A 26,595-nucleotide genomic window follows, 5' to 3' on the forward strand; every position below is an offset into this window, starting at 1 on the left:
GTAGCCAAATTTCACTTGACATCGCAAATTCTGTCACATTTTTACTAAGGCCCAAATTTTACTGCCTAGTTACTGCATAGTGATGATGTAGAGTCTCTGATCCTTTGCAAAGTACCCCCTAAGTAGTCCTCAGATGTCTTGCTTGTCCTTAACTCCCACCATATTTATTCTATTAGAGTACAAAGAAACAAAAACACTCTCCCACTGTTCTATCTAACAAAGTAATTCTTTGCTGATGACTACTGCTGCCCTATTGAGCACTTGTGGGAACTTAATACCATCACATGCTGTTCCTCTGCATTTCATTGTCCCTCCTACAGCTTTGCCAGGCACAGCAGTTTTCCAGAGACAACCACACTTAGCTCTCATGGTGTCCAAGCTGCATTGTTGTCCAGAGCAGGAATGGGCAGATGGCTCCCTCAGATTTCTAAACTACTCTGAGTGCAGTGCTAAAGACGTTTGGGACCCAGTGGGTTAAAGATTTTAGTAAAAGAGTTCTTTCTGTTTTTACTTAAAGTCATTTAGTTTTCTCTTCCTGGGACCCAGAAATTTGTCCAGAGAGCTAGACCCAAGGTAGACTGAATAATAATCACTGAGCTATACTCAGAACCCTATTCTGCCAGCAGAAAATATGGCCATATCTCAAGCTGAGAACCTCTATGTTCAATTAGAGGAAAGCATTGATAAAATGTTTTTTCTTACTAAATATACAGAGGAATAATATTTAAATTGAAAACTGATAATATTTGAAGTGTACAGAAGGATAAGATTTGAATTTTAAACTATTGTATCTTTTATTCAACAATTCTTTGTTACTCCTCAGTCTTTTCATCATTAAAATGACATCACAGAACTTCTGGTTTCCAATCCAACATATAAGGAGGTTGGAAGTTGCTACTCCATCCCAACAACAAGTAAAAAGCTGAACAAAACGAAAAATCAAAAACTCTTTATAGATCTGTCAGAGAAGTGAGGTCACAGGGCAAACCACTCTTCCCCAAATTAGAGAGACATACAGACAAATACGAAGAATCACAACTTACCGAAGCAGAAACCCACAAGCAGAAATCTCAATGGGAACCATGGCCAGGGTAGGAAAACCAAAGCTGTCACTGATGGATTTCTGGAAGCTCAGCGTGGACAATTCTGATTGTTAAAAACTCCAGGGAGACCTGGTCACAGAAGGGGTCCCGATACTTTGATGAGTATTAACTTGGAGCCCTACCAGTTTCTTATAAGGACTATGGAGGGAAAATACCTTTATGCTTCCAGCAGGGGGAGAAGGAAAGGAACAATTCTGAAATATGCCAGAGCATCCTGTTCTTAACAGAGCCTACCATCAAGAGAAATTATTTTGGCAGAGCATAAACTACTGGAGTTGAGAGTCTAACTCACCTGGGGAAGGGAAATATCCACCTCCAGCACACTCAGTCATAATGTCCCATTTAGGAAGAAGTGAGAGGGCTAAGAAGAACTTGTGAAGTTCACAGTTCAGAGGCATAGGCGCACTAAAGACTGAGACCTAATCATTAGGACTACAGAAGGCTTCCCTTCTCCCCAAAACTTACCACCATATTATAATATTAAAGGCCTATTTAAAGCAGTTACTTTAACCCAGTATATCTTAGTCCATTTGGGCCACTGTTATGAAAATACCATGGACTGGCTGGCTTATAAAAAACAGAAATATATTTCTCAGAGTTCTGGAGGCTGGAAAGTCCAAGATCAAGGTGCCAGCAGATTCAGTATCTGGTGAGAGCCCACTTCCTGGTTCACAGGCAACCAACTTCTGGCTGTGTCCTCACATGGCAAAATGGGCAAGGGAGCTCTCTGGGGCCTCTTTTATAAGGGCACTAGTCCCATTTGTAAGGGCTCCACCCTTATGATCTAATCAAAGGCTCTACCTCCAAATACCGTCACATTGGTTTCAACATTTTGTGGGAAAATTTTGAATTTGGGGGGACACAAACATATAGCACAGACTGAATCAAGAAAAAAAAATTAGAAGTCATTCTAAAGGGCAAAGGACAGTTTGAAAAGACAGAGCAAGCAACAGAGAACCAGACTCAGATGCAGCAAGGATATTAGAATTATCTGTCCAGGAATTTAAAACAACTATGATTAATATGACAAAGGCTCTATTACAAAGTAGACAGCATGCAAGAACAGATGGGCAATGTAAACAGAGAGATGGAAATTCCAGGAAAGAATCAAAAAGAAATGCTAGAGGTCAAAAACACGGTAATAGAAATGAAGACACAACTGAGGAAAGAAAAGCTGAGCTTGAGTATATTGCAATAGAAACTTCCAAAACTGAAAAGCAAAAAGAAAAAAAGAACAGTAAAAAACAGAATAGAATACCAAGAACTGTGGGACAACTACAGCTGATTTTTTAACAACACAGCGATTAGGGGTGCTGATCCCTTGTGCAGTCAAAAATCTGCATATAACTTTACAGCTGGCTCTCCTTATCCATGGATTCAACCAACTGTGAATGGTGTAGTATTTTAGCATGCATTTATTGAAAAAAAAAAGTCATATGAGTAGATTCAATGCGGTTCAAACCTGTGTTATTCAAGGGCCAACTGTGATATGAATAATAGAAAAATATATGTGTGTGTGTGTGTGTGTGTGTGTGTGTGTGTCTGCCTTAGTTCCTGGCACCAAGCTCCCAAAACCTTCATAATTTCCTAAGTGATAAGAATATTAAAAGCATTTTTTTCTTCTAATATTTGGTTTTTGACCCCTGTCACTGACACTGAGCTCCTAAATCCCTTGGAATTCCTGAGTGATAAGAGTGTCTTTTGTTCTAATGAAGCAACTCTTGGTGGACTCCTGGATAATTTCAGGATGGGAGCTGGTCACAAGAAACACAAGTCATGATTAGAAGTTGGAACTTTCTACCCCAGCCCTATCTTCTGGGAAAGGGAGAGGGCCTGGAGACTGGGATACCACCAGAAAAAAAAATCTGCAAATTATTGAGTCCTAGAAAAAGAAGAAAAGGGGAAATAAATACTTATTTAAAGAAATAATGCCGGGAAGAGATTTGGACATCCAAGTTCATGAAGCCCATAGGTCCCCAAACAAACTCAAAGAGACATTCTCCAAAATATATTATAATAAAACTGTCAAAAATCAAAGAAAAGTGCTGGTAAGGACGTGGAGAAAAGGGAATCCTTGTACACTGCTGTTGGGAATGTAAATTGGCTCAGCCACCATGGAAAACAGTCTGGAAATTCCTCAAAAATTAAAAATAGAACTACCATAGGATTCATCAATTCCACTCCAGAGTATGTCTCTGAAGGAAATGAAATCACTATTTCAAAGAGATTTCTGCACCTCTATATTCTTTGCAGCATTATTTACAATAGCCAAAACATGAAAACACCCTAAGTGTTCATTGATGGATGAACAAAGAAAATGTGATACACACCACACGCACAATGGAATATTATTCAGTCATTAAAAAGGAAATTCTGCCATTTATGACATCATGAATGAACCTTGAGAGCATTACGCTAAGTAAATTAAGTCAGAGAAACACACATAGTATATGATCTCACTTATATGTGGAATCTAAACACACACACACACACAAAACAATAGAAACAACACATTGGTGATCATGAGGGATGGGGTGGGAGAAATGGGTGAAGATGGTCAAAAAGTACAAACTTCTGGCAATAGGATGAATAAGTTCTGGGGATATAATGTACAGCATGGTGAATATAGTTAACAATACTCTATTGTATATTTGAAAGTTGCTTAGAGAGGAGATTTTTAAAGTTCTCACCTCCCACCCCCAATTGTAACTGTGGGAGGTGATGGATGTGTTAACTAGACTTATTGTGGTAATCATATTGCAACATATACATACATAAGATCACTACTTTGCACACCTTAACCTTACACAATGTTATATGTCAATTGTATCTAAATAAAGCTGGAAAATATATTTAAAAAATTTTTTAATGCACAAGAATAATGGCAACAATGTAATCATATACATTTATCTATATAAGTGAAATGAGTGACAGCAATAATATATGATACAAGGGATGGGAAGGAGGAATTAGAATTATTTTATCATATAAGGTACCCATACTACCTATGAAGCAGTATAGTGGTGAGTGTGGACTAGGATTAGTTGTAAAATATATTGCAAATTCTAGGGCTACCAGTAAGTTAACAAAAAAAGTGAAACTAACATGCTAATAAAGGAGAGAAAATGAAATCATGTTAAATGCTCAATCAAAACCATAAAAGGTAGAAAAAGAGTAGAAGGTAAAAATAGAAACAAAGAACAAGAGCAGCAAATAAGAAACAGTAACAAATGTGGTAGATATTAATCCAACTATATCAATAATCACTTTAAACATCAATGATCTAAATAATCAATCAAAAGACAGACTGACAGAGTGGATAAAAACCTGTCATCTACATGAAACTCACTTTTTAAAAAATTGAAGTATAGTTGATTTACAATATTGCATTAGCTTCAGGTATACAGCATAGTGATTCAGTTGTGGGGCTTTTTGCAGGTTATATTTTGTTATAGGTTATTACAAGATATTCGGTATAATTCCTGGTAAAATCCTTGTTGATTATCTATTTTATAGATAGTAGTTTGTATCTGTTAATCCCATACTCCTAATTTGTCCCTCCCCTTTCCCTCTACCCTTCAGTAACTATAAGATTATTTTCTATGCCTGTGAGTCTGTTTGTTTTGTATATAGATTCATTTGTATTATTTTTTAGATTATAGAAAATCGTATATCACTTATCCACATATAAGTGATATCATATAGTATCTGTGTTTCTCTGACTTATTTCACTAAGCATAACGTCCATCTCCAGGTACATCCATGTTGCTGAAAATGGCAATATTTTATTCCTTTTTTATGGCTGAGTAATATACATACCACATCCTCTTAAGCCAAGTGTCTGTTTTTTTTTGTTTTTTTTTGTTTTTTTTTAAAATTTTATTTATTTATTTATGGCTGTGTTGGGTCCTCGCCCCCACGCGTGGGCCCCCCCCCAGCCGCGGCAAGCGGGGGCCACTCTTCACCGCGGCGCGCGGGCCTCCCACCACCGCGGCCCCTCCTGTCGCGGAGCACAGGCTCCAGACGCGCAGGCTCAGCAACCGTGGCCCACGGGCCCAGTTGCTCCGTGGCATGTGGGATCCTCCCAGACCAGGGCTCGAACCCGTGTCCCCTGCACCGGCAGGCAGACTCTCAACCACTGCGCCACCAGGGAAGCCCAAGCCAAGTGTCTGTTGATGGGCACTTGGGTTCTTTCCATGTCTTGGCTATTGTAAATAGTGCTGCTATGAACATTGGGGTGCATATAGCTTTTCAAATTAGAGTTTTCATGTTTTCCAGCTGTATACCCAGCAGTGGGAATGCTGGATCATATGATAGCTCTATTTCTAGTTTTTTAAAGGAAATTCCATACTGTTTTCCAGTGATTGCACCAATTTACATTCCCACCAACAGTATAGGAGGGTTCTCTTTCTCCACACCCTCTCCAGCATGTCATTTGTAGACATTATGATGATAGCCATTCTGACTGGTGTGAAGTGATATCTCACTGTGGTTTTGATTTGCATTTCTCTGATGATTAGTGATGTTGAGCACCTTTTCACATGCCTGTTGGCCACTTGTATGTCTTCTTTGGAAAAATGTCTGGTTAGGTCTTCTGCCCATGTTTTGATTGGGTTATTTTTTCAATACTGAGTTGTATGAACTGTTTGTATATTTTGGGTATCAACTCCTTGTTGGTCTCATTGTTTGCAAATATTTTTTCCCCGTTACATAGGTTACCTTTTCATTTTGTTGATAGTTTCCTTTGTTTTACAAAAGCTTTTAAGTTTGATTAGGTCCCATTTGTTTATTTTTGCTTTTATTTCTTTTGCCTTAGGAAAATAATCTAAGAAAACATTGCTATGATTTACGTCAGAGAATGTTTTACCTATGTTCTCATCTAGGAGTTTTATGATGTCATCTAGGTTGCTAATCCATTTTGAGTTTATTTTTGTTTTTGGTGTGAGAGAATGTTCTAATTTCAATGATTTACATATAGCTGTCCAGCTTTCCCTACACCACTTGTTGAAGAGACTGTCTTTTCTCCATTGTATATTCTTGCCTTCTTTGTCATAGATTAATTGACCGTAGGTGCATGGATTTATTTCTGGACCCACTATTCTGTCCCAATCTATATGTCTGTTTTTGTGCCAGAACCATGCTGTTTCAATTACTGTAGCTTTGTAGGATAGTATGAAGTCTGGAAGGCTTATGCCTCTAGCTTTGTTCTTTTTCCTCAGGATTGCTTTGGCAGTTCTGGGCCTTTTGTGGTTCCATATAAAGTTTAGGATTTTTTGTTCTAGTTCTGTGAAAACCATCCTGGGTATTTTGATAGGGATTGCATTAAATCTGTAGATTCCATTGGATAGTATGGCCATTTTTAACAATATTGATTTTTCCATCCAAGAACACTAGATACCTTTTCATTTCTTTGAATCAGCTTCAATTTCCTTTATCAATATTTTACAGTTTTCAGTATATAGGTCTTTTACCTCCTTGGTTAAGTTTATTCCTAGGTAATTTTTTGGACACGATTTTGAATGAGATTATTTTTTACCTCCTCTTTCTGATATTTCATTGTTAGCATAAAGAAACACAACAGATTTCTGTATATTAATCTTGTATCCTGCTACCTTTCTGAATTCATTTATTGGTTCTAATAATTTTTGTGTGGAGACTTTAGGGTTCTCTATGTAGAGTATCTTGTCATCTGCAAATAGTGATAATTTCACTACTTCCCTTCCAATTTGAATAACTCTTGTCTCTTTTGCTTGTCTGATTGCTGTGGCTGGGACTTCTTCTAATACTATGTTGAATAGAAGTGGTGAGAGTGGGCATCCTTGTCTTGTTCCTGAATTTAGCAGGAAGGTTTTCACTTTTCACCATTGATTATTACGTTGGCTGTGGGTTTGTCATAAAAGGCCTTTAATATATTGAGATATGTACCCTCTATGCCCACTTTGATGAGACTTTTTATCATGAACAGATGTTAAATTTTGTCAAATGCTTTTTCTGTGTCTATTGAGAGGATCATGTGGTTTTTGTCTTTCCTTTTGTTAATGTGGTGTATCACATTTATTGATCTGGGTATGTTGAAGCATCCTTGTGTCCCTGGAATGAATCCAGCTTGGTCATGGTGTATGATTCTTTTTATGTATTGTTGGATTGGGATTGCTATTTTGTTGAGAATTTTTGCATCTATACTCATCAAAGATATTGGCCTCTAATTTTTTTTTTTTCCTAAGGTCTTGTCTGCTTTTGGTATCAGGGTGATAGTGGCCTTATTATATAAATTTGGGAGTGCTCCCTCCACTTCAAGTTTTTGGAATCATTTAAGAAGGATAGGTATAAATTTTTCTTGGTATGTTTGGTAGGATTCCCCAGGGAAGCTATCCAGTCCTGGACTTTTGTTTGCAGGGAATTTTTTTTTTTATTACAGATTTTATTTCACTTCTAGTGACTGGTCTGTTCAAATTATGTTTCTTCTTGACTCAGTCTTGGCAGGCTGTGTGTTTCTAGAAACTCATCCATTTCTTCTAAATTGTCAAATTTGTTGTCACATAACTGTTCATAGTATTTTCTTATGATTTTTTTGTATTTCTGTAGTATCAGCTGTTATTTCTCCTCTTTCACTTACTTTGTTTATCTGGGTCCTCTCTTGGTGAGCCTGGCTAGAGGTTTGTTGATTTTGTTTATCTTTTCAAAAAAATAGCTCTTAGTTTTGTTGATCTTTTCTATTGTTGATTTGATCTCTATTTTATTTATTTCCTCTTTGACATTTATTACTTCCTTTTTCTGCTGACTTTGGGTTTTGTTTGTTCATTTTTGGTGGGCTAAGTTGTTTATTTGAGATTTTTCTTGTATCTTGAGGAAGGCCTGTATCACTATGAACTTCCTTCTTAGAACTGATTTTGCTGCATCCCATAGATTTGTAAAGTTCTGTTTTCATTTCTATTTGTCTCAAGGTATTTTCTGATTTCCTCTTTAATTTCATCATTGACCCATTGGTTTTTTAGTAGAATGTTGTTTAGTCTCCACGTGTTTGTTCTTTTCTGTTTTTTTCCTCTAGTTGATCTCTAATTTCAAACCATTGTGGTTAGAAAGGACACTTGAAATGATTTCTATCCTCTTAAACTTGTTGAGCTTGCTTTGTGGCCTAGTATGTGGTCTGCCCTAGAGAATGTTCTATGCACAGTTGAAAAGAATATGTATTCTGTTGTTTTTTGTTTTTTTGGATGAAGTGTCCTGTAGATATCAATTAAGTCCAACTGGTCTATTGTGTCATTTAGGACTTATGTTGCCTTATTGATTTTTCTGTCTGGGTGATCTGTTCATTGATGTCAGTGGGGTGTTAAAGTCTCCTACTATTATTTTATTATTGTCTATTATGCCCTTTATTTCTGTTTCTATTTGTTTTATATATTTAGGTGCTCCTATATTGGATGTGTATATATGTTAATGAGTGTAATATATTCATCTTGTATTGATCCCTTGTAAATCATATAATGTCCTTCTTTGTCTTTCTTTATGGCCTTTGTTTTAAAGTATATTTTGTCGTTTTTACCCCCACTTATATTTTTCCATCCCCTCCTTTTCAGACTGTGTGTCTTTTGCCCTGAAGTGAGTCTCTTGTAGGCAGCATATTGCAGGTTCTTGCTTTTTTTATCCAATCTGCCACTCTATGTCTTCTTATCATTTAGTTCATTGACATTTAAAATAATTATTGACAGATCTGTACTAATTGCCATTTTAATCCTTGTTTTCCAGTTGTTTTTATAGTTCTACTTTCTTCATTTCTTCCTCTTTTTGTGGCTTGATGATTTTCTTTTAGAGTATGCTTGAATGCCTTTCTTTTTGGTTTTTGTGAATCTATTGTATATTTTTGATTTTTGGTTACCATGTAGTTCAAGTATGTGGACCCATAACTATATCTACTTGCTTCAAACTGATAGTTATTCAAATTCAAACACTTTCTAAATGACCTACATTTTTGTACTCTCCTTCCCCACATTTTGTGATTTTGATGTCCTATTTTACATCTCCATGCTTATTCTTTTACTATTTATTGTTGTTATTATTGCTTTTACAATTTTTGTGATTGTTTTTAAATCTATGTACTGGCTTATTTAAGTGGTCTTCAATTCTTACTATATATTTTTCTTTCCTATTGTGATTTTCCCTTTCCTATAGATTCTTGCCTCTTTTCTATTTAGTGAAGACCCTTCAATATTTCTTTTAGGGTAGGTTTAGTATTGCTGAATTCTTTTAGTTCTTGTTTGTCTGAAAAATTCTTTACTTCTCCTTCTATATTCTAAATGATAATCTTGCTGGGTAGAGTGTCCTAGTTTGCAGGGTTTTCCTTTTCAGGACTTTGAATATATCATGGCACTCCCTTCTGGCCTGCAAAGTTTTTGTAGAGAAATCAGCTGATAGCCTAATGAGGGTTCCCTTGTAACTGACTCTTAGTTTTTCTCTTACTGCCTTTAGAAACCTCTACTCTCTCTCTCTTTCTCTTCTTTTTTGTGTAGAAACCTCTCTTTATCTTTATCTTTTGCCACTTTAATTATGATATGTCTTGGTGAGTGTCTGGTTTCATCTTGTTTGGGACCCTCTGTGCTTTCTGTACCTGGATATCTGTTTCCTTCTTTAGGTTTGGAAAGTTTTCAGCCACAATTTCTTCAGATACATTTTCGATCCCTTTCTCTCTTCTCCTTCTGAGATCCCTATTATGGGTAGGTTGGCATGTTTTATATTATCCCATAGGTCTCGTATGTTGCTTTTGTTTTTGTTTTTTTTCATTTGTCTTTCAATCTGTTGTTCTGATTGGGTGGTTTCCATTATTCTATCTTCCAGTTCACTTATTCATTCTTCTGTGTCATTTAGTCAGGTATTCATTGCTTCTAGATTGCTTTTTATCTCAGTGATGAGTTACCTATTTTTGATTGGTTCATCTTTATAGTTTCTAGCCGTTGTTACAGTGATCTGCATTTCTGTTGATATTCTTTCTTAATTCAGTTAACATATTTATGACCACCTTTTTGAACTTGGGATCTGGTAGACGGGTGAGCTCTGTTTTATCATTTGTTCTTTCAGGTGATTTCTCTTGCTCTTTAACTGGGAGTAGTTCCTCTGCCCATTCATTTTACTTTTCTTTCTGTATGAATTTAGGAGAAAAAGTTATCTACTGTGGTCTTGAAAGGGTGTTTTTATGTGAGTATCCGTGTGTAGACTGTGTGTGTCCAGTGTCTTTGGTGCAACAGCTGGTTTTGATATGAATGATGCCAATCAAGTCTTTCCTCAGGGTGTGCTGACTGTTATCCCCTTGATAAGGGGTGTGGTTGGTGATTGGAAGATCTAAAACCTGTGCAGGGTGTGAGGTAGGAGTTCCTTTCTGTTGCATGGCTGTCGCTGCCCTGTCAGGGGTGGGGACCTCCTCCCCAGTTGTTGGAGTAGAAGCTCTGAGGGTCAGATTCAATCAGGCTCCATTGCCCTTGAGTGCATGCCCTGCCTCAAAAAAGGTGAATGCTGAAGCAAGTGAGGTGTGGTCACAGAGGACGTATGCACTGACTGTGCAGGTATCTGTGGCTCTGCTCAGAAGCATCCCAAGGCCTCATTCCTTTCCTTGTTGTTTTGCTTTCACCCCAGATCTAGTGCAAGCCTAGCCTCGGGTTGGGGGTCAGGGCATTGTGGCTGCAGGAACTGAGGAAGCTGTACTGCTGTCAGAGATCTGGGTTGCCTCTGTGGCAGTCTTCTCCCAGGGCCTGTCTGCCTCATATCCAACACTAAGGTCGGGTGTGGAGTGGGATCAGGCCACTCTTGCTGGGAGAAGAACCACTGTGTGTTCCTGTGGTGCCCCATGTATGCATTGCCACTGCTGCCCCACCCAGACCACACCCCAAGCCCCCCAGGCTGTCTCTACATAGCTAGATGGAGTCCTCTCCCAGGGCCTGTCTGCCTGAGTTTCAGCGCTAAGCTGCTGCACATTCTTGTGGCACTGTTCCATGCTTGTGTTGACAATGGCTATTGCTGCCCCACCCAAATCACACCCTAGGTCTCCCCCATGCTGGTCTGTCTCTGTATACCTAGACTGAGTATTTTTCCAGGGCCTTATTGGCCCAGATCTCATGCCAGGCTATGATGTGGAGTATGCAGAGCTGGAGTGTTCACCCTGTTTGGATTGGGGAGTGTGGTGAGGCAGTAGCCACCAGTGCAAGATTCTTTCTACCCTGATTGTTGGCAAGTCAGTATACACACACTCCTTGCAAGTAGAGTCTAGGCTTCTCCAGCCCTTCTGTCTGTCCCAGTGGTTCTTCTAGCAGCCAAGTGGGCTTGTCTTCTACACGCAGGACCCCAGGACTGGGATGCCCAGATTGTGGCTCCCCAGGATGAGGATCCACCTCTGTGGACCTTCTTTTCCTTTAAGAGGGCTCCAAGGAGCTCAGGTCCCAACCAGATGCCTTTTTTTCCTTCCTACCCAGTTGTGTGCAGATCTTTCTTGCAGCTTTGTTTGTACAGAAGTTCTTCTGTCAGTTTCCATGACAGCTGTTCCACATGTAGATGTATTTTGATGTGTTTGTGGGGGGAGGTGAGCTCCACATCCTCCTACTCCTCCATCTTGATCCTCCTCCACCAAAACCCACTTTAAATGTAAAGACATATATAGAGTAAAAGTAAAGGGGTAGAGAAAGATATACCATGCTAAAACTAATCAAAAGTAAGCAGGAATCCCTATATTTATTTTAGACACAGCAAACTTCAAGGAAAGTTATCAGGGATAGAGATGGGCATAGATAATGATAAAGCATTCAATTCTCCAAGAAGACATTGCAATCTTTAATGTGTATGTGCCTAATGACAAAACACCAAAACATGTGAGGCAAAAACTTATAGAACTGCAAGGAGAAACAGATGAATCCACTTGAATCCAGTTGTTGCAGGCTTCAACCACTCTCTATCAGAAATGGACAGATACAGCAGGTGGAAAATCAGTAAGAAGATAGTTGAATACAACAGCACCATCAATCAACTGGATCTAACTAACATCTATTGATTACTTCATCCAACTACAATCGGATACAGTCTTCTCAAGCTCACATGGAATATTCACCAAGATACTACATTCTGGGCCATACAACACACTTTAACAAATTTAAAAGACTAGAAATCATACAATGCCTGCTCTCAGATCATAGTGGAATTAAAGTAGAAATAAATAACAGAAAGATAACTGGAAAATCCCAAAATATGAGGAGATTAAACAACATGCTTCTGTATAATACATGAGGTCAAAGAAGAAATCTCAAGAGAAATTAAAAACTATTTTGAACTAAATGAAAATAAAAACACAACTTATCAAAGTTTGTGAGATGCACCAAAAGCAGTGATCAGAGGGAACTAAATTCATTATAGCGTTGAATGCAGCTTTCCAAATACCAGCAATGAATACGTGAAATTTATGTTATTTTATTTTTTAAAAATATTTATTTATTTATGGCTACGTTGGGTCTTAGTTGCGGCACTCAGGATCTTTTGTTGTGGTGCGCGGGCTCTTCGTTGCAGTGCACAGGCTCAGTCGTTGTGGCACATGGGCTTAGTTGCCCTGTGGCATGTGGGATCTTAGTTCCCTGACCAGGGATTGAACCCACCTCCTCTGCATTGGAAGGTGGATTCTTAACCACTAGACCACAAGGGAGGTCCCTGAAATTTTAAATTATAAACACAATTCCATTTACATTAACACTCTCCAAAAGGAAATAGTTGCATATAAATCTAACAAAGTACATACAAGATGTATGTGAGGAAAACTACAGAACCCTGATGAACAAAATTGAAGAAGAACTAAATAAAAGGAGAGATATTCCATGAAAACTCAGTATTGTCAAGATGTCAGTTCCTCACAACTTGATCTATATAATCAATGCAACTCCAATCAAAATATCAGCAAGTTCTTTTGCAGATATCAACAAACTGATTCTAAAGTTTATATGGAGAGGCAAAAGACCTAGAAGAGCCAACCCAATATGGAAAGAGGAGAAGAGAGTTAGAGAATCAACACTACTTGACTTTAAAAATTACTATAAAGCTACAGTAACCAGGACAATGTAGTATTGGTGAAAGAATATACAAATTGATCAATTGAACAGAATAGAGAGTGCAGAAATAGACCCACATAAATATAGCCAACAGATCTCTGACAAAGGAGCAAAGTCAATACAGTGAAGCATAGATGAGTCTCTTTAATAAATGGTGCTAGAACAACTGATGCAAAAAAAAAGAAGAAGAAAGACTATAGACATAGACCTTACACCCTTCACAAAGATTGACTCAAAATGGATCACAGACCTAAATATCAAATGCAAAACTCTAAAACTCCTAGAAGATAATATAAAAAGAGAAAAAGGTAGATGACCTTGAGTATGATGATGACTTTTTAGATACAACACTGAAAACACTATCCATTAAGGAAATAATTGGTAAGCTGAATTCAATTAAAATTGAAAATTTGTGGTCTGTAAAACACATTGCCACAAGAATGAAAAGAAAAGACACATAAAGAAGAACAAAGCTGGAGGTATCATGCTCCCTGATTTCAAACTATACTGCAAAGCTACAGTTATCAAAATGGCATGGGACTGGCACAAAAACAGACACATAGATCAATGGAACAGGATAGAGAGCCCAGAAATGAACCCACACTTATATGGGCAGTTAATTTACAACAAAGGATGCAAGAATATACAATGGGGAAAATACAGCTTGTTTAATAAATGGTGTTGGGAAAACTGGAAAGCTACATGCAAAAGAATCAAATTGGACTACTCTCTCACACCATGCACAAAAATAAATTCAAAATGGATTACATACGTAAATATAAGATCTGAAACCATAAAGCTTCTAAAAGAAAATAGTCAGTTCTCTCTTTGACATTGGTCGGAGTAATGTTTTATTGGATATGTCTCCTCAGGCAAGGGAAACAAAAGTAAAAATAATCAAATTGGACTATATCAAACTAAAAAGCTTTTGCACAGTGAAGAAAACTATCAATAAGAAAAGCCACCTACTAAATGGGAGCAGATATTTGCAAGTGATATATCTGATAATGGGTTAATATTCAAACAGCTCATACAATCAACAGCTCATAGAACTCAACATCAGAAAAACAAACCACCCAATTAAAACATGGGCACAGGGTCTGAATAGACATTTTTCTAAAAACAACATATAGATGGCCAACAGGCACATGAAAAGATGCTCAATATCACTAATCATCAGGGAAATGCAAATCAAAACCACAATGAGATAACCACCTCACACATGTCAGAATGGCTATTATCAAAAAGACAACAAATAACAGGTGTTGGTAAGGATGTGGAGAAAATGGAACCCTCATGCACTGTTGGTGGGAATGTAAATTGGTGCAGCCACTGTGGAAAACAGTATGGAGATTCCTCAAAAAATTTAAAATGGAACTACCATATGATCTAACAATTCCACCCCAATTGCTAGATTGGGGGGAGGGGGAATTGGATAAGGGCAGTCAAAATGTACCACAAACTTGTAGTTATAAGATTAATACGTACCAGGGATGTAGTTATAAAATAAATAAGTAGGGACTTCCCTGGTGGTGGAGTGGTTAAGACTCCACGCTCCCAATGCAGGGGTCCCAGGTTCAGTCCCTGGTCAGGGAACTAGATCCCACATGCATGCTGCAACTAAGAGTTCACATGCCACAACTAAGGAGCCTGCCGGCTGCAACGAAGGAGTACACGTGCTGCAACTAAGGAGCAGGCAAGCAGCAACTAAGGAGCCTGTGAGCCGCAACTAAGGAGCCCACCTGCAGAAACTAAGGCCTGGCACAACCAAATAAATAAATAAATAAAATATAAAATAAATAAGTACTATCATGTACAACATAATAAATATAATTAACACTGCTGTGTATTATGTATGAAAGTTGTTAAGAGAGTAAATCATAAGAGTTATCACACACAAAAAACAATTCCTATTTTTTTAATGTATCTATATGAGATAATGATATTCACAAAACTTATTGTGATAATCATTTCAGGATGTATGTAAGTGAAATCATTAGGTTGTACACCTTAAACTTACACAGTGCTGTATGCCAACTATATCTCAATAAAACTGGAAGAAAAATAAGACAAGCCACAGACTGAAGGAAAATATTTTCAAAAGACACATCCGATAAAGTACTGTTATAAAAAATATAGAAAGAGCTCTTAAAAGTCAAGAGTAAGAAAACAAACAACCCAAATAAAAAGTGGGCAAACTAAAAGATATTAACAGAAACTTTAAAGATATGCAAATGACAAATAAGTCTATGCATATTAAGTATAATGACATTATATGTCGTTAGAGAAATGCTAATTAAAACAATAAGATACCGGGGCTTCCCTGGTGGCGCAGTGGTTGAGAATCTGCCTGCCAATGCAGGGGACACGGGTTCGAGCCCTGGTCTAGGAGGATCCCACATGCCAAAGAGCAACTAGGCCTGTGAGCCACAATTACTGAGCCTGCACGTCTGGAGCCTGTGCTCCGCAACGAGAGAGGCCACGATAGTGAGAGGCCTGCACACCGCGAAGAAGAGTGGCCCCCGCTCGCCGCAACTAGAGAAAGCTCTAGCACAGAAACGAAGACCCAACACAGCCATAAATAAATAAATAAATAAATAAATAAATAATTAAAAAAAAAAAACCAATGAGATACCATTATATACTTATTAGAATGGCCAAAGTCCAGAACAGTAACAATACCAAACGCTGGCAAGGATGTAGAGTAATAGGAATTCTCATTATTGCTGGTGAAATGCAAAATAGTGCAGTCACTTTGGAAGACAGTTCAGTGATTTCTTAAAAACTAAGCATATGCTTACCATACAATTCAGCAATCACACTCTTCCTATTTACCCAAAGGAGCTGAAAATTTATGTCCATACAAAAACTGAATGTGGATGCTTACAGCAGCTTTATTCATAATTGCCAAAACTTTGAAGCTACCAAGATGTCCTCTAATAGGTGAATGGATAAATAAACTGTGGCATATCCAGACAATGGAATATTATTCAGTGTTAAAAAGAAATGAGCTATTAAGCCATGAAAAGATATGGAGTAACTTTAAAGGCATATTACTAAGTGAAAGAAGCCAATCTAAAAAGGCTACAAACTGTATGAGTCCAACTATAGGACATTGTGGGAAAGACACAACTAGGCACACAGTAAAAAGATTAGTGGTTGCCACGGTTTTGTGGGGAGGGAATGATGAATAGGCAGAACACAGAGAATTTTTACAGCAATGAAACTATTCTGTATGATTCTATATTGGTAGATATATGTCATTATACATTTGTCAAAACCCATAGAATGTACAACACCAAAAGTGAACCCTAATGTAAACTATACACTTTTAGAGAAAATGATGTGTCATTGTAGATACATCAACTGTAACACATATACCACTCTAGCGAGGGATGCTGATAATAGGGGAGGCTATGCATGTGTAGGGGTAGGAGGTATATGGGAAATTTCTGTACCTTCCACTCAATTTTACTGTGAACCTAGAACTTCTCTAAAAAATAAATTTTACAAATTTTATATCTATCTATCTAGATATAGATCTAGAGAGATGATAAGACTGAGGCGTATTGCTTAAAGAGTCAAATATCCCCAAGTGGGCTTTTGAAATTCTTAAGAGGGTCAAAATTCTTGGATGTTAAGGTTTTTATTGATAAGATTCAAGGATTTCAGTAATTGCAAGAGCTAAACTTTGCTCAAAAAGGGGGGAAGGATTGTTTTAAGTTCTCAAAAGCTGTGAGCCCTTATGCCATAAACAACACAATTGGGCAAATTGGGGACGATGTTAAGTTTCTACAATCCAAAACTAGATTAAGGTTTATCAACCTTAACGGGAGAAGGAGAAAAGAGAAAAAGAAGAGAGAAATAGGCACAGATGTGAGTCTTTGAGAAGGGAACCTGCATACTCACCCCGGGAAAAATTCTGGATTGGTAGCCAGAGAAACCCCAAAGAAGCTTTGAGGCTTTGGGGGGTAAATGGGTCTTGAGGCAGCAAGCCTGATAGAGAAATCCTCCATACAGATTAGTGAGGTTAGTCCTAGCATGTCTAAGCTAGGAGGGCCAGAAATCCCTCCCTCAAACTCTATGAGGACCCCCAAATGATCAAAATATGAAAATTTTCCAAGACCCTGAGGAGGGCACAAAGTGGCTTACAGAGACCAGTGGTTGGTGAGAGGCTCTAGATCATGCTGAGTGTATGCCATTGTGTTCCCCTGACAAGTAAGAAGGGCCACAGATATGAGCAGATGCATCACAAACAGAGGCTCATGCCCAAGGACCTACTAGGAACAAGGTACACCTTCCCATGATGAATCTGTGGAGATAAGAGATCACGAATGAGATACCCTTTTGTCTACCATGGTTTGACTCCTAAGTTCTCCCAAAACTCAGAAACTTCCCTAGAAGAGGGAGGTAAAAACTGAATTAACCAGGTTTAAATTAAATTTAAACATGAAATGGCAGCAAAGCACTGCTTTGACTGAGTTGATCTGTAAGTGACGAGATTAGGTTTTCTGAATCAGTTAGAAAGGGGCCTTGAGACGAAAGTAAATTCAATTATATAAAAATAAAGTTATATTTTGTAGTCTAAGTTTCTGATTACAGATGTTCATACCCACTTTTTGGATGACTCTCCTCTACTCAGTAATCACATCCTAATGATGCAGAGGACACCTTAACTACCGTCCAAGTCCACTTTCAGCTACAGTTGAGTATGGCGAGGAGACTCCTTTGCACAGGGCTGCTCCTTTGGGCATAATATTTTGTAGCCAAAATGCATTTTGGGAGAATAAGCACAAACTACCCAGCCTGAGTCAACTCAATCCAGCACCTGTCTTGTTTGGCTTCCTTTTTGTGACATTTAACTCAAATAAAACCAAAGCATTTAAGCCTCCCATGTATTGGAAAATATTTCTTTTTCATAAAAACAGAGTATATCTCAGTACTCTCACAACATATCAACTCCACCAAACACACTATAGTGGAGTAGTGGTAAGCACCCATCACAACCCCTTTCAGGTGTGCCTACTTGAACTGTAGAGGCTGGGGAACTAAAACTACATTTCCTGGTGTCCCTTACACCTAGGGCTCCAGAAGTGGCCTGGGTCCTTCCAGGCAGACAGAGCTGCACAAGACTTAATAGGAAGATGTGAGCAATGTGAGATAAGTCACACATGAGGAAATTGATCCTTCTTGCAAACATGATGGCAAAATTACTGTTTTTTCTGGAGAAGTTCTGGAGGAGGTGCTGATGTCTGGTCCTAGAATAATAGGTGACAATCAGGGTGAGGTAGTGGCAGTGGGTATTTTGCTAGGACAGTCCTGTGGTGTGGTTGGATGCTTCTTCTGGCTGCTATTGCTGTTGGCTCTGCAGCAACCCACATCTCGTTCTCCGGTCCTCTCACAGTTTTTACAAACTACCTGTTAACCTCTAATAAATCCCTCTTGCTTAAACTTGCTAGAGTAGATTCTGATATCTGCAATCAAAATCCTTGATCCTTTATATTAGCCCATGCCAGCATATAAAGAAATCTTGATGAAACACTACTAAGGTTTAAATTATATTAACATCATAATAAATTCAATCAATTCTATCTAAATGTCAATCTGGATATCTCTGTAGTTATGCACACACATATATAATGAATGTTCTGGCATTGTGTTTAAACAGCCAGACACATACAGATCTGTCAGGCAAAAGTCTCATATCTGTGAAAAAGGGCTAAAGTTTTATATGATCAAAAGGGAAAAGACAGATTAAATCAGTTATAAAGATCTCAACTGATGTTACATCTAGGAAAATTTATTCTTCCAGCTATGCAAGTGACAACATGATTAAATAGGCATCGGATAAGATAAACTTATAATTTCCAGCTAAATATTCCAAAAATGGTCGTAAAGTCAGCTGCATTTTAAAAAATCCAGTCCTGTTATTCTGTTTCCTATTTTATCATGGAACTACTCCCAGTTGACTCTAATGACCCACCATACAAGGAAAAGAGATCAGTTACACAAAACTTTAGAGTGTTGTCATAAAAAATGTTTCATTAGTTGTTTTAATAATGGAAAATTCTCTTCTGTGTTCTTCTCTGATTATTTATAATGCTCCTAGGAAACTCTCTTTGTATGAGGAAGACACTAAACAATTTCCAATAGTAGTGGCTCTAATCCTCTGTAGCAAAAGATTCTAGTCTTCTTTTAATCTAGGAGGATCCTAAAACCAGTATTGAGGCTGCTGTTTCTGTCTCTTTGCTAATCCAGACTAGGGCTGGGGTCTGAGGTGGCAAGAACTGACGGGAAATATCACTTCTATCTTCAAGACGTTATCTTCCCATATGCTATATGGTTAGTCAAAAATCTAGATTTTGAAATCATTAAAAATTTGGTAGATGTGTATATGTTAACCTAGAAATTTGTCCAAGACACATTCAGAAAAGAAAGCTGCATAGCAATGGGTATAGTTTGTTTCCATTGTTTTAAAAGAAAAATCCTTTCTATTTTAACATAATAGCATGTAAGTCTGGAGATCTGGTAAGGAGGGAGACAGTCTACATTGTTAATAGTAGATATCTCTAGTGGGTGGGAGTTGACAAAGAGAGGAGAAAAGGAGTAATTGTTTTCTTTGACTATGTCCATATTCCTTTGCAATTTGCAGAGGGCACTTGTGAGAATTTATTAAACAGCTTTTCAAAAGAAAAAAATTGAACAGGAAATTATTTAGATGACTGAGTTAGTTCCTAAAACACTGATTCTTCTACAGATAACAAGTATAAACTTCGGACAAAATACAACAATTACTTGAAGATTCTGGAGAGTAAGTACAGTAAGAAACAATAGGCAGTTCTTGGAGGAAAATTTAAAAATTGAGAGATGGGGTGGCACAAGGCATTTCACATTTTGGGGTATAAGATGGTTTAGCCTGAGGTCAGGCCACAGTTGTGACAATGTTCAGGACTCAAATAATCTGTAGTCTATCTGGCCTACAGAATGAAAATACAGAGTTCAGGGCAACCTGAGTCCTTAGAAGGTGTGAGTGGAATCCTAGAAAAGAGAGAACCAAAGAGGGATGCCTAAATTCTGTATCTAAAATATAACCAAGTTTCTAACAGATCCCTGAAGCATGAGCACACTGCAAATAGCTCAGGTATAAAAGAACTAAACTGAGATTTGGCCTGTCACTGAAAGAGTCTGCTGTTTAATAACTGAGTTAACTGTAAGCTCATCCAAAGAGATCAGCAGTCTTTATAACAGAATCCAAAATCTCCACAACGTAAAATTCATAATATTCAAGATACAATCCCAAATTATGTGGCATATGAAGGATCACGAAAACGTGATTTACTCTCCAGAGAAAAGACAATGAATGGAGGCCAATCTAAAGATGACTCAGATGTTGGTATTAGCAGACCTAAGTCAGCAGACAAGAACTTAATTTAGCTATTACGACCAGACTTAATGAGGTAAAGAAAAATGTACTCTAATAAATTGAAAAGAAACTCACAAGAGGAATAAAAATTATGAAAAAGGATCAAATGGAAACCCTAGAACTGAAAAACACAATATCTGAAACAAAAATTCACTGGTTTTAACAGCAGAATAATGATAACAAAGGAAAGAATCAGTAAACTTGAAGATATATCAATAGAAATTATCCAACCTGAAGAACAGAGAAAGAGTGAATGAAAGAAAATGAAGAGACATTAACAAACCTGTGTGGAAACACCAAAGTCCCAAGATATTTGAAATTGAAGTCACAGAAGGAAAATAAAAGAGAATGAGTCAGAAAAAATTTTTGGAAAAATAATGGTTGAAAATGTACTCAATTTTCAAAGAAAACAAAAGAAAGAAAATGTCAGGTTCATGTGGATTCACTGGTGAATTCTGTAAAATATTTAAGGAAGAAATACTACTAATGTTACACAAACCTTCCAGAAATTAGAGAATAAGGGAACACTTCTTAACTCATTTCATGAGGCCAGCATTCCCTAACACAAAATCTGACAGACAGTATTAAATAAAATAGATGAAGCTTTTATGTTAAAGGGGCTGGAAATAAATACTTCTGTAAACAAATATTCATCCCCAAATATATATAAACTCACATCTATGAACCTGCAGGCTCACACTTTTCTACTAAGACCTAGATTGTCTTATTATTAGACACAGCTGTATGAAGGAATATTGTGGAAACTTAGAGCTATTTAATTAAATTAACACTGTTTCTTAGCTTCTTTATTAACACTTTACAAAGCTTTATTTCTATTTCAATAATCTTTGTTTTGTTTTTATACAGCCTCAAATTGTTTTTCAAGTATGTGAAATATAAACAAAGACATAACTGAAATATTCTAGTAGCTAGAAAGAAAAACAACAATTAATTAAATTGTGAAACATCCTCATAGGAATATTGCAGTAACTCAATTCATGTCAATCAAATGACAATAGCAAAAGTTTTAGCCATAATAACAGAAAAATAAAAACATAAAATGTATAAACACTTGAATTGTAACTATGTGCTATGTGTACTATATGAAGAAATATTGAAAAACAATGCATAAATGAAAAACATATTATCGAGTGGGATGATGATTGCTGATTTCTCCTGCTCTGTATTCTAGAGTTGTTTTACTGTTGTTCAATGTTCATCATAATTATTGGAAGGGAAAAATTAAGAACAAATTCACTTTTATTTATTGTAAAAAGCAGGTGTAAAGAGGCAGGTTCTGAAGATATTTCCCGGATGTTAGAGCTTAATCAAAGTAAAGACTGTGTTTAAAAGTTTTTTGTTGTTATAGAAAGCACCGAGACTAAATTAGTTTGAAACCAAATCCAACTAAGAATTCAATTTGTAAAATAACCAATTATTGCTTGTCTGCATACTAAAATAGATCTTTCTGAGAATAACTTCAACTCAAAGATGTTTGTATATTATTTAAAAATGAATCTATAACAGAAAACAGAAATCAGTGAAACTCATTTGTGAATTCAGAAGAAATGCAGACCTATATATCTAATGAATGTTAATATTCTGCTGGTTTGAGAGGTGTGCAAATATGCTTGTTAAAAATAATAAGACAGACACGAGGGATTAACCAAGATGGCGGAGTAGAAGGATGTGTTCTCACTCCCTCTTGCAAGAGCACCAGAATCACAACTGGCTGCTGGACAATCATCGACAGGAAGACACTGAACTTCACCAAGGAGGATACCCCACGTCCAAGGACAGAGGAGAAGCCACAGTGAGACAGTACGAGGGGCGCAATCAGAGTAAAATCAAATCCCATAACTGCTGGGTGGGTGTCTCACAGACTGGCGAACACTTATACCACAGAAGTCCACCCACTGGAGTAAAGGTTCTGAGCCCCACGTCAGGCTTCCCAACCTGGGGGTCCGGCAATGGGAGGAGGAATTCATAGAGAATCAGACTCTGGAGCCTAGTGGGAATTGATTGCAGGACTTCGACAGGACTGGGGGAAACAGAGACCCCACTCTTGGAGGGCGCACACAGAATAGTGTGCACATTGGGACCCGGGGGAAGGAGCAGTGACCCTGGGGGAGACTGAACCAGACCTACCTGCTAGTGTTGGAGGGTCTCCTGCAGAGGCGGGGGCAGGCTCTGTTTCACCGTGGGGACAAGGACACTGGCAGCGGAGGTTCTGGGAAGTACTACTTGGCGTGAGCCCTCCCAGAGTCTGCCCTTAGCCCCACCAAAGAGCCCAGGTAGGCTCCAGTGTTGGGTTGCCTCAGGCAAAACAACCAACAGGGAGGGAACCCAGCCCCACCCATCAACAGTAAAGTGGATTAAAGTTTTAAGAAGCTCTGACCGACACAGCAACAGTCAGCTCTACCCACCACCAGAGCCTCCCATCAAGCCTCTTAGATAGCCTCAACCACCAGAGGGTAGACAGCAGAAGCAAGAAAAACTACAATCCTGCAGTCTGTGGGACAAAAACCACATTTACAGAAAGATAGACAAGATGAAAAGGCAGAGGGCTACATACCAGATGAAGGAACAAGAAAAAACCCCAGAAAAACAACTAAATGAAGTGGAGATAGGCAACCTTCCAGAAAAAGAATTCAGAATAATGATAGTGAAGATGATCCAGGACCTTGGAATAAGAATGGAGGCAAAGATTGAGAAGATGCAAGAAATGATTAACAAAGACCTAGAAGAATTAAAGAACAAACAGACAGAGATGACTAATACAATAACTGAAATGAAAACTACACTAGAAGGAATCAATAGCAGAATAACTGAGGCAGAAGAACGGATAAGTGATCTGGAAGACAGAATGGTGGAATTCACTGCTGCGGAACAGACTAAAGAAAAAAGAATGAAAAGAAATGAAGACAGCATAAGAGACCTCTGGGACAACATTAAACGCAACAACATTCGCACTATAGGGGTCCCAGAAGGAGAAGAGAGAGAGAAAGGACCAGAGAAAATATGTGAAGAGATTATAGTCGAAAACTTCCCTAACATGCGAAAGGAAATAGCCACCCAAGTCCAGGAAGCGCAGAGAGTCCCATACAGGATAAACCCAAGGAGAAACACGCCGAGACACATAGTAATCAAAGTGGCAAAAATTAAAGACAAAGAAAAATTATTGAAAGCAGCAAGGGAAAAATGACAAATAACATACAAGGGAACTCCCATAAAGTTAACAGCTGATTTCTCAGCAGAAACTCTACAAGCCAGAAGGGAGTGGCATGATATACTTAAGGTGATGAAAGGGAAGAACCTACAACCAAGATTACTCTACCCGGCAAGGATCTCATTTAGATTTGATGGAGAAATCAAAAGCTTTACAGACAAGCAAAAGCTAAGAGAATTCAGCACCACCAAACCAGCTCTACAACAAATGCTAAAGGAACTTCTCTAAGTGGGAAACACAAGAGAAGAAAAGGACCTACAAAAACAAACCCAAAACAATTAAGAAAATGGTCATAGGAACATACATATCGATAATTACCTTAAACGTGAATGGATTAAATGCTCCAACCAAAAGACACAGGCTTGCTGAATGGATACAAGAACAAGACCCATATATATGCTGTCTACAAGAGACCCACTTTAGACCTAGGGACACATACAGACTGAAAGTGAGGGGATGGAAAAAGATATTCCATGCAAATGTAAATCAAAAGAAAGCTGGAGTAGCTATACTCATATCAGATAAAATAGACTTTAAAATAAAGAATGTTACAAGAGACAAGGAAGGACACTACATAATGATCAAGGAATCAATCCAAGAAGAAGATATAACAATTATAAATATATATGCACCCAACATAGGAGCATCTCAATACATAAGGCAACTGCTAACAGATATAAAAGAGGAAATTGACAGTAACACAATAATAGTGGGGGACTTTAACACCTCACTTACACCAATGGACAGATCATCCAAAAAGAAAATAAATAAGGAAACAGAAGCTTTAAATGACACAATAGACCAGATAGATTTAATTGATATTTATAGGACATTCCATTCAAAAACAGCAGATTACACGTTCTTCTCAAGTGCACACGAAACATTCTCCAGGATAGATCACATCTTGGGTCACAAATCAAGCCTCAGTAAATTTAAGAAAATTGAAATCATATCAAGCATCTTTTCTGACCACAACGCTATGAGATTAGAAATGAATTACAGGGAAAAAAACGGAAAAAACACAAACACATGGAGGCTACACAATACGTTACTAAATAACCAAGAGATCACTGAAGAAATCAAAGAGGAAATCAAAAAATACCTAGAGACAAATGACAATGAAAACACGACGATCCAAAACCTATGGGATGCAGCAAAAGCAGTTCTAAGAGGGAAGTTTATAGCTATACAAGCCTACCTAAGGAAACAAGAAAAATCACAAGTAAAAAATGTAACCTTACACCTAAAGAAACTAGAGAAAGAAGAACAAACAAAACCCAAAGTTAGTAGAAGGAAAGAAATCATAAAGATCAGAGCAGAAATAAATGAAATAGAAACAAAACAATAGCAAAGATCAATAAAACTAAAAGCTGGTTCTTTGAGAAGATAAAAAAAATTGATAAGCCATTAGCCAGACTCATCAAGAAAAAGAGGGAGAGGACTCAAATCAATAAAATCAGAAATGAAAAAGAAGTTACAACAGACACCGCAGAAATACAAAGCATCGTAAGAGACTACTACAAGCAACTTTATGCCAATAAAATGGACAACCTGGAAGAAATGGACAAATTCTTAGAAAGGTATAATCTTCCAAGACTGAACCAGGAAGAAATAGAAAATATGAACAGACCAATCACAAGTAATGAAATTGAAACTGTGATTAAAAATCTTCCAACAAACAAAAGCCCAGGACCAGATGGCTTCACAGGTGAATTCTATCAAACACTTAGAGAAGAGCTAACACCTATCCTTCTCAAACTCTTCCAAAAAATTGCAGAGGAAGGAACACTCTCAAACTCATTCTATGAGGCCACCATCACCCTGATACCAAAACCAGACAAAGACACTACAATAAAGAAAATTACAGACCAATATCACTGATGAATATAGATGCAAAAATCCTCAACAAAATACAGCAAACAGAATCCAACAACACATTAAAAGGATCATACACCACGATCAAGTGGGATTTATCCCAGGGATGCAAGGATTCTTCAATATATGCAAATCAATCAGTGTGATACACCATATTAACAAATTGAAGAAGAAAAACCATATGATCATCTCAATAGATGCAGAAAAAGTTTTTGACAAAATTCAACACCCATTTATGATAAAAACTCTCCAGAAAGTGGGCATAGAGGGAACCTACCTCAACATGATAAAGGCCATATATGACAAACGCACAGCAAACATCATTCTCAACGGTGAAAAACTGAAAGCATTTCCTCTAAGATCAGGAACAAGACAAGGATGTCCATTCACCATTATTATTCAACATAGTACTGGAAGTCCTAGCCACGGCAATCAGAGAAGAAAAAGAAATAAAAGGAATACCAATTGGAAAAGAAGAAGTAAAACTGTCACTGTTTGCAGATGACATGATACTATACATAGAGAATCCTAAAACTGCCACCAGAAAACTGTTAGAGCTAATTAATGAATATGGTAAAGTTGCAGGATACAAAATTAATGCACAGAAATCTCTTGCATTCCTATACACTAATGATGAAAAATCTGAAAGAGAAATAATGGAAATACTCCCATTTACCACTGCAACAAAAAGAATAAAATACCTAGGAATAAACCTACCTAGGGAGACAAAAGACCTGTATGCGGAAAACTATAAGACACTGATGAAAGAAATTAAAGATGATACCAACAGATGGAGAGATATACCATGTTCTTGGATTGGAAGAATCAACATTGTGAAAATGACTATACTACCCAAAGCAATCTACAGATTCAGTGCAATCCCTATCAAATTAC

At 37.6% G+C, this 26,595-nt stretch overlaps 1 long non-coding RNA gene across 1 annotated transcript in view; it reads right to left on the minus strand.

Moving 5' to 3' along the window:
- Positions 1-1,054: 1,054 nt before the first annotated feature.
- Positions 1,055-26,595, minus strand: part of LOC130709172 (uncharacterized) — a 45,441-nt gene continuing 19,900 nt past the window's right edge. The window contains exon 3 of the long non-coding RNA XR_009009643.1: positions 1,055-1,172. This is a non-coding gene — a long non-coding RNA (uncharacterized LOC130709172). The remainder of the gene's footprint in view (positions 1,173-26,595) is intronic.

The sequence above is a fragment of the Balaenoptera acutorostrata genome, chromosome 11 (genome assembly GCF_949987535.1).
Source record: "Balaenoptera acutorostrata chromosome 11, mBalAcu1.1, whole genome shotgun sequence".
In the NCBI taxonomy this organism is placed as follows: Eukaryota; Metazoa; Chordata; class Mammalia; order Artiodactyla; family Balaenopteridae; genus Balaenoptera; species Balaenoptera acutorostrata.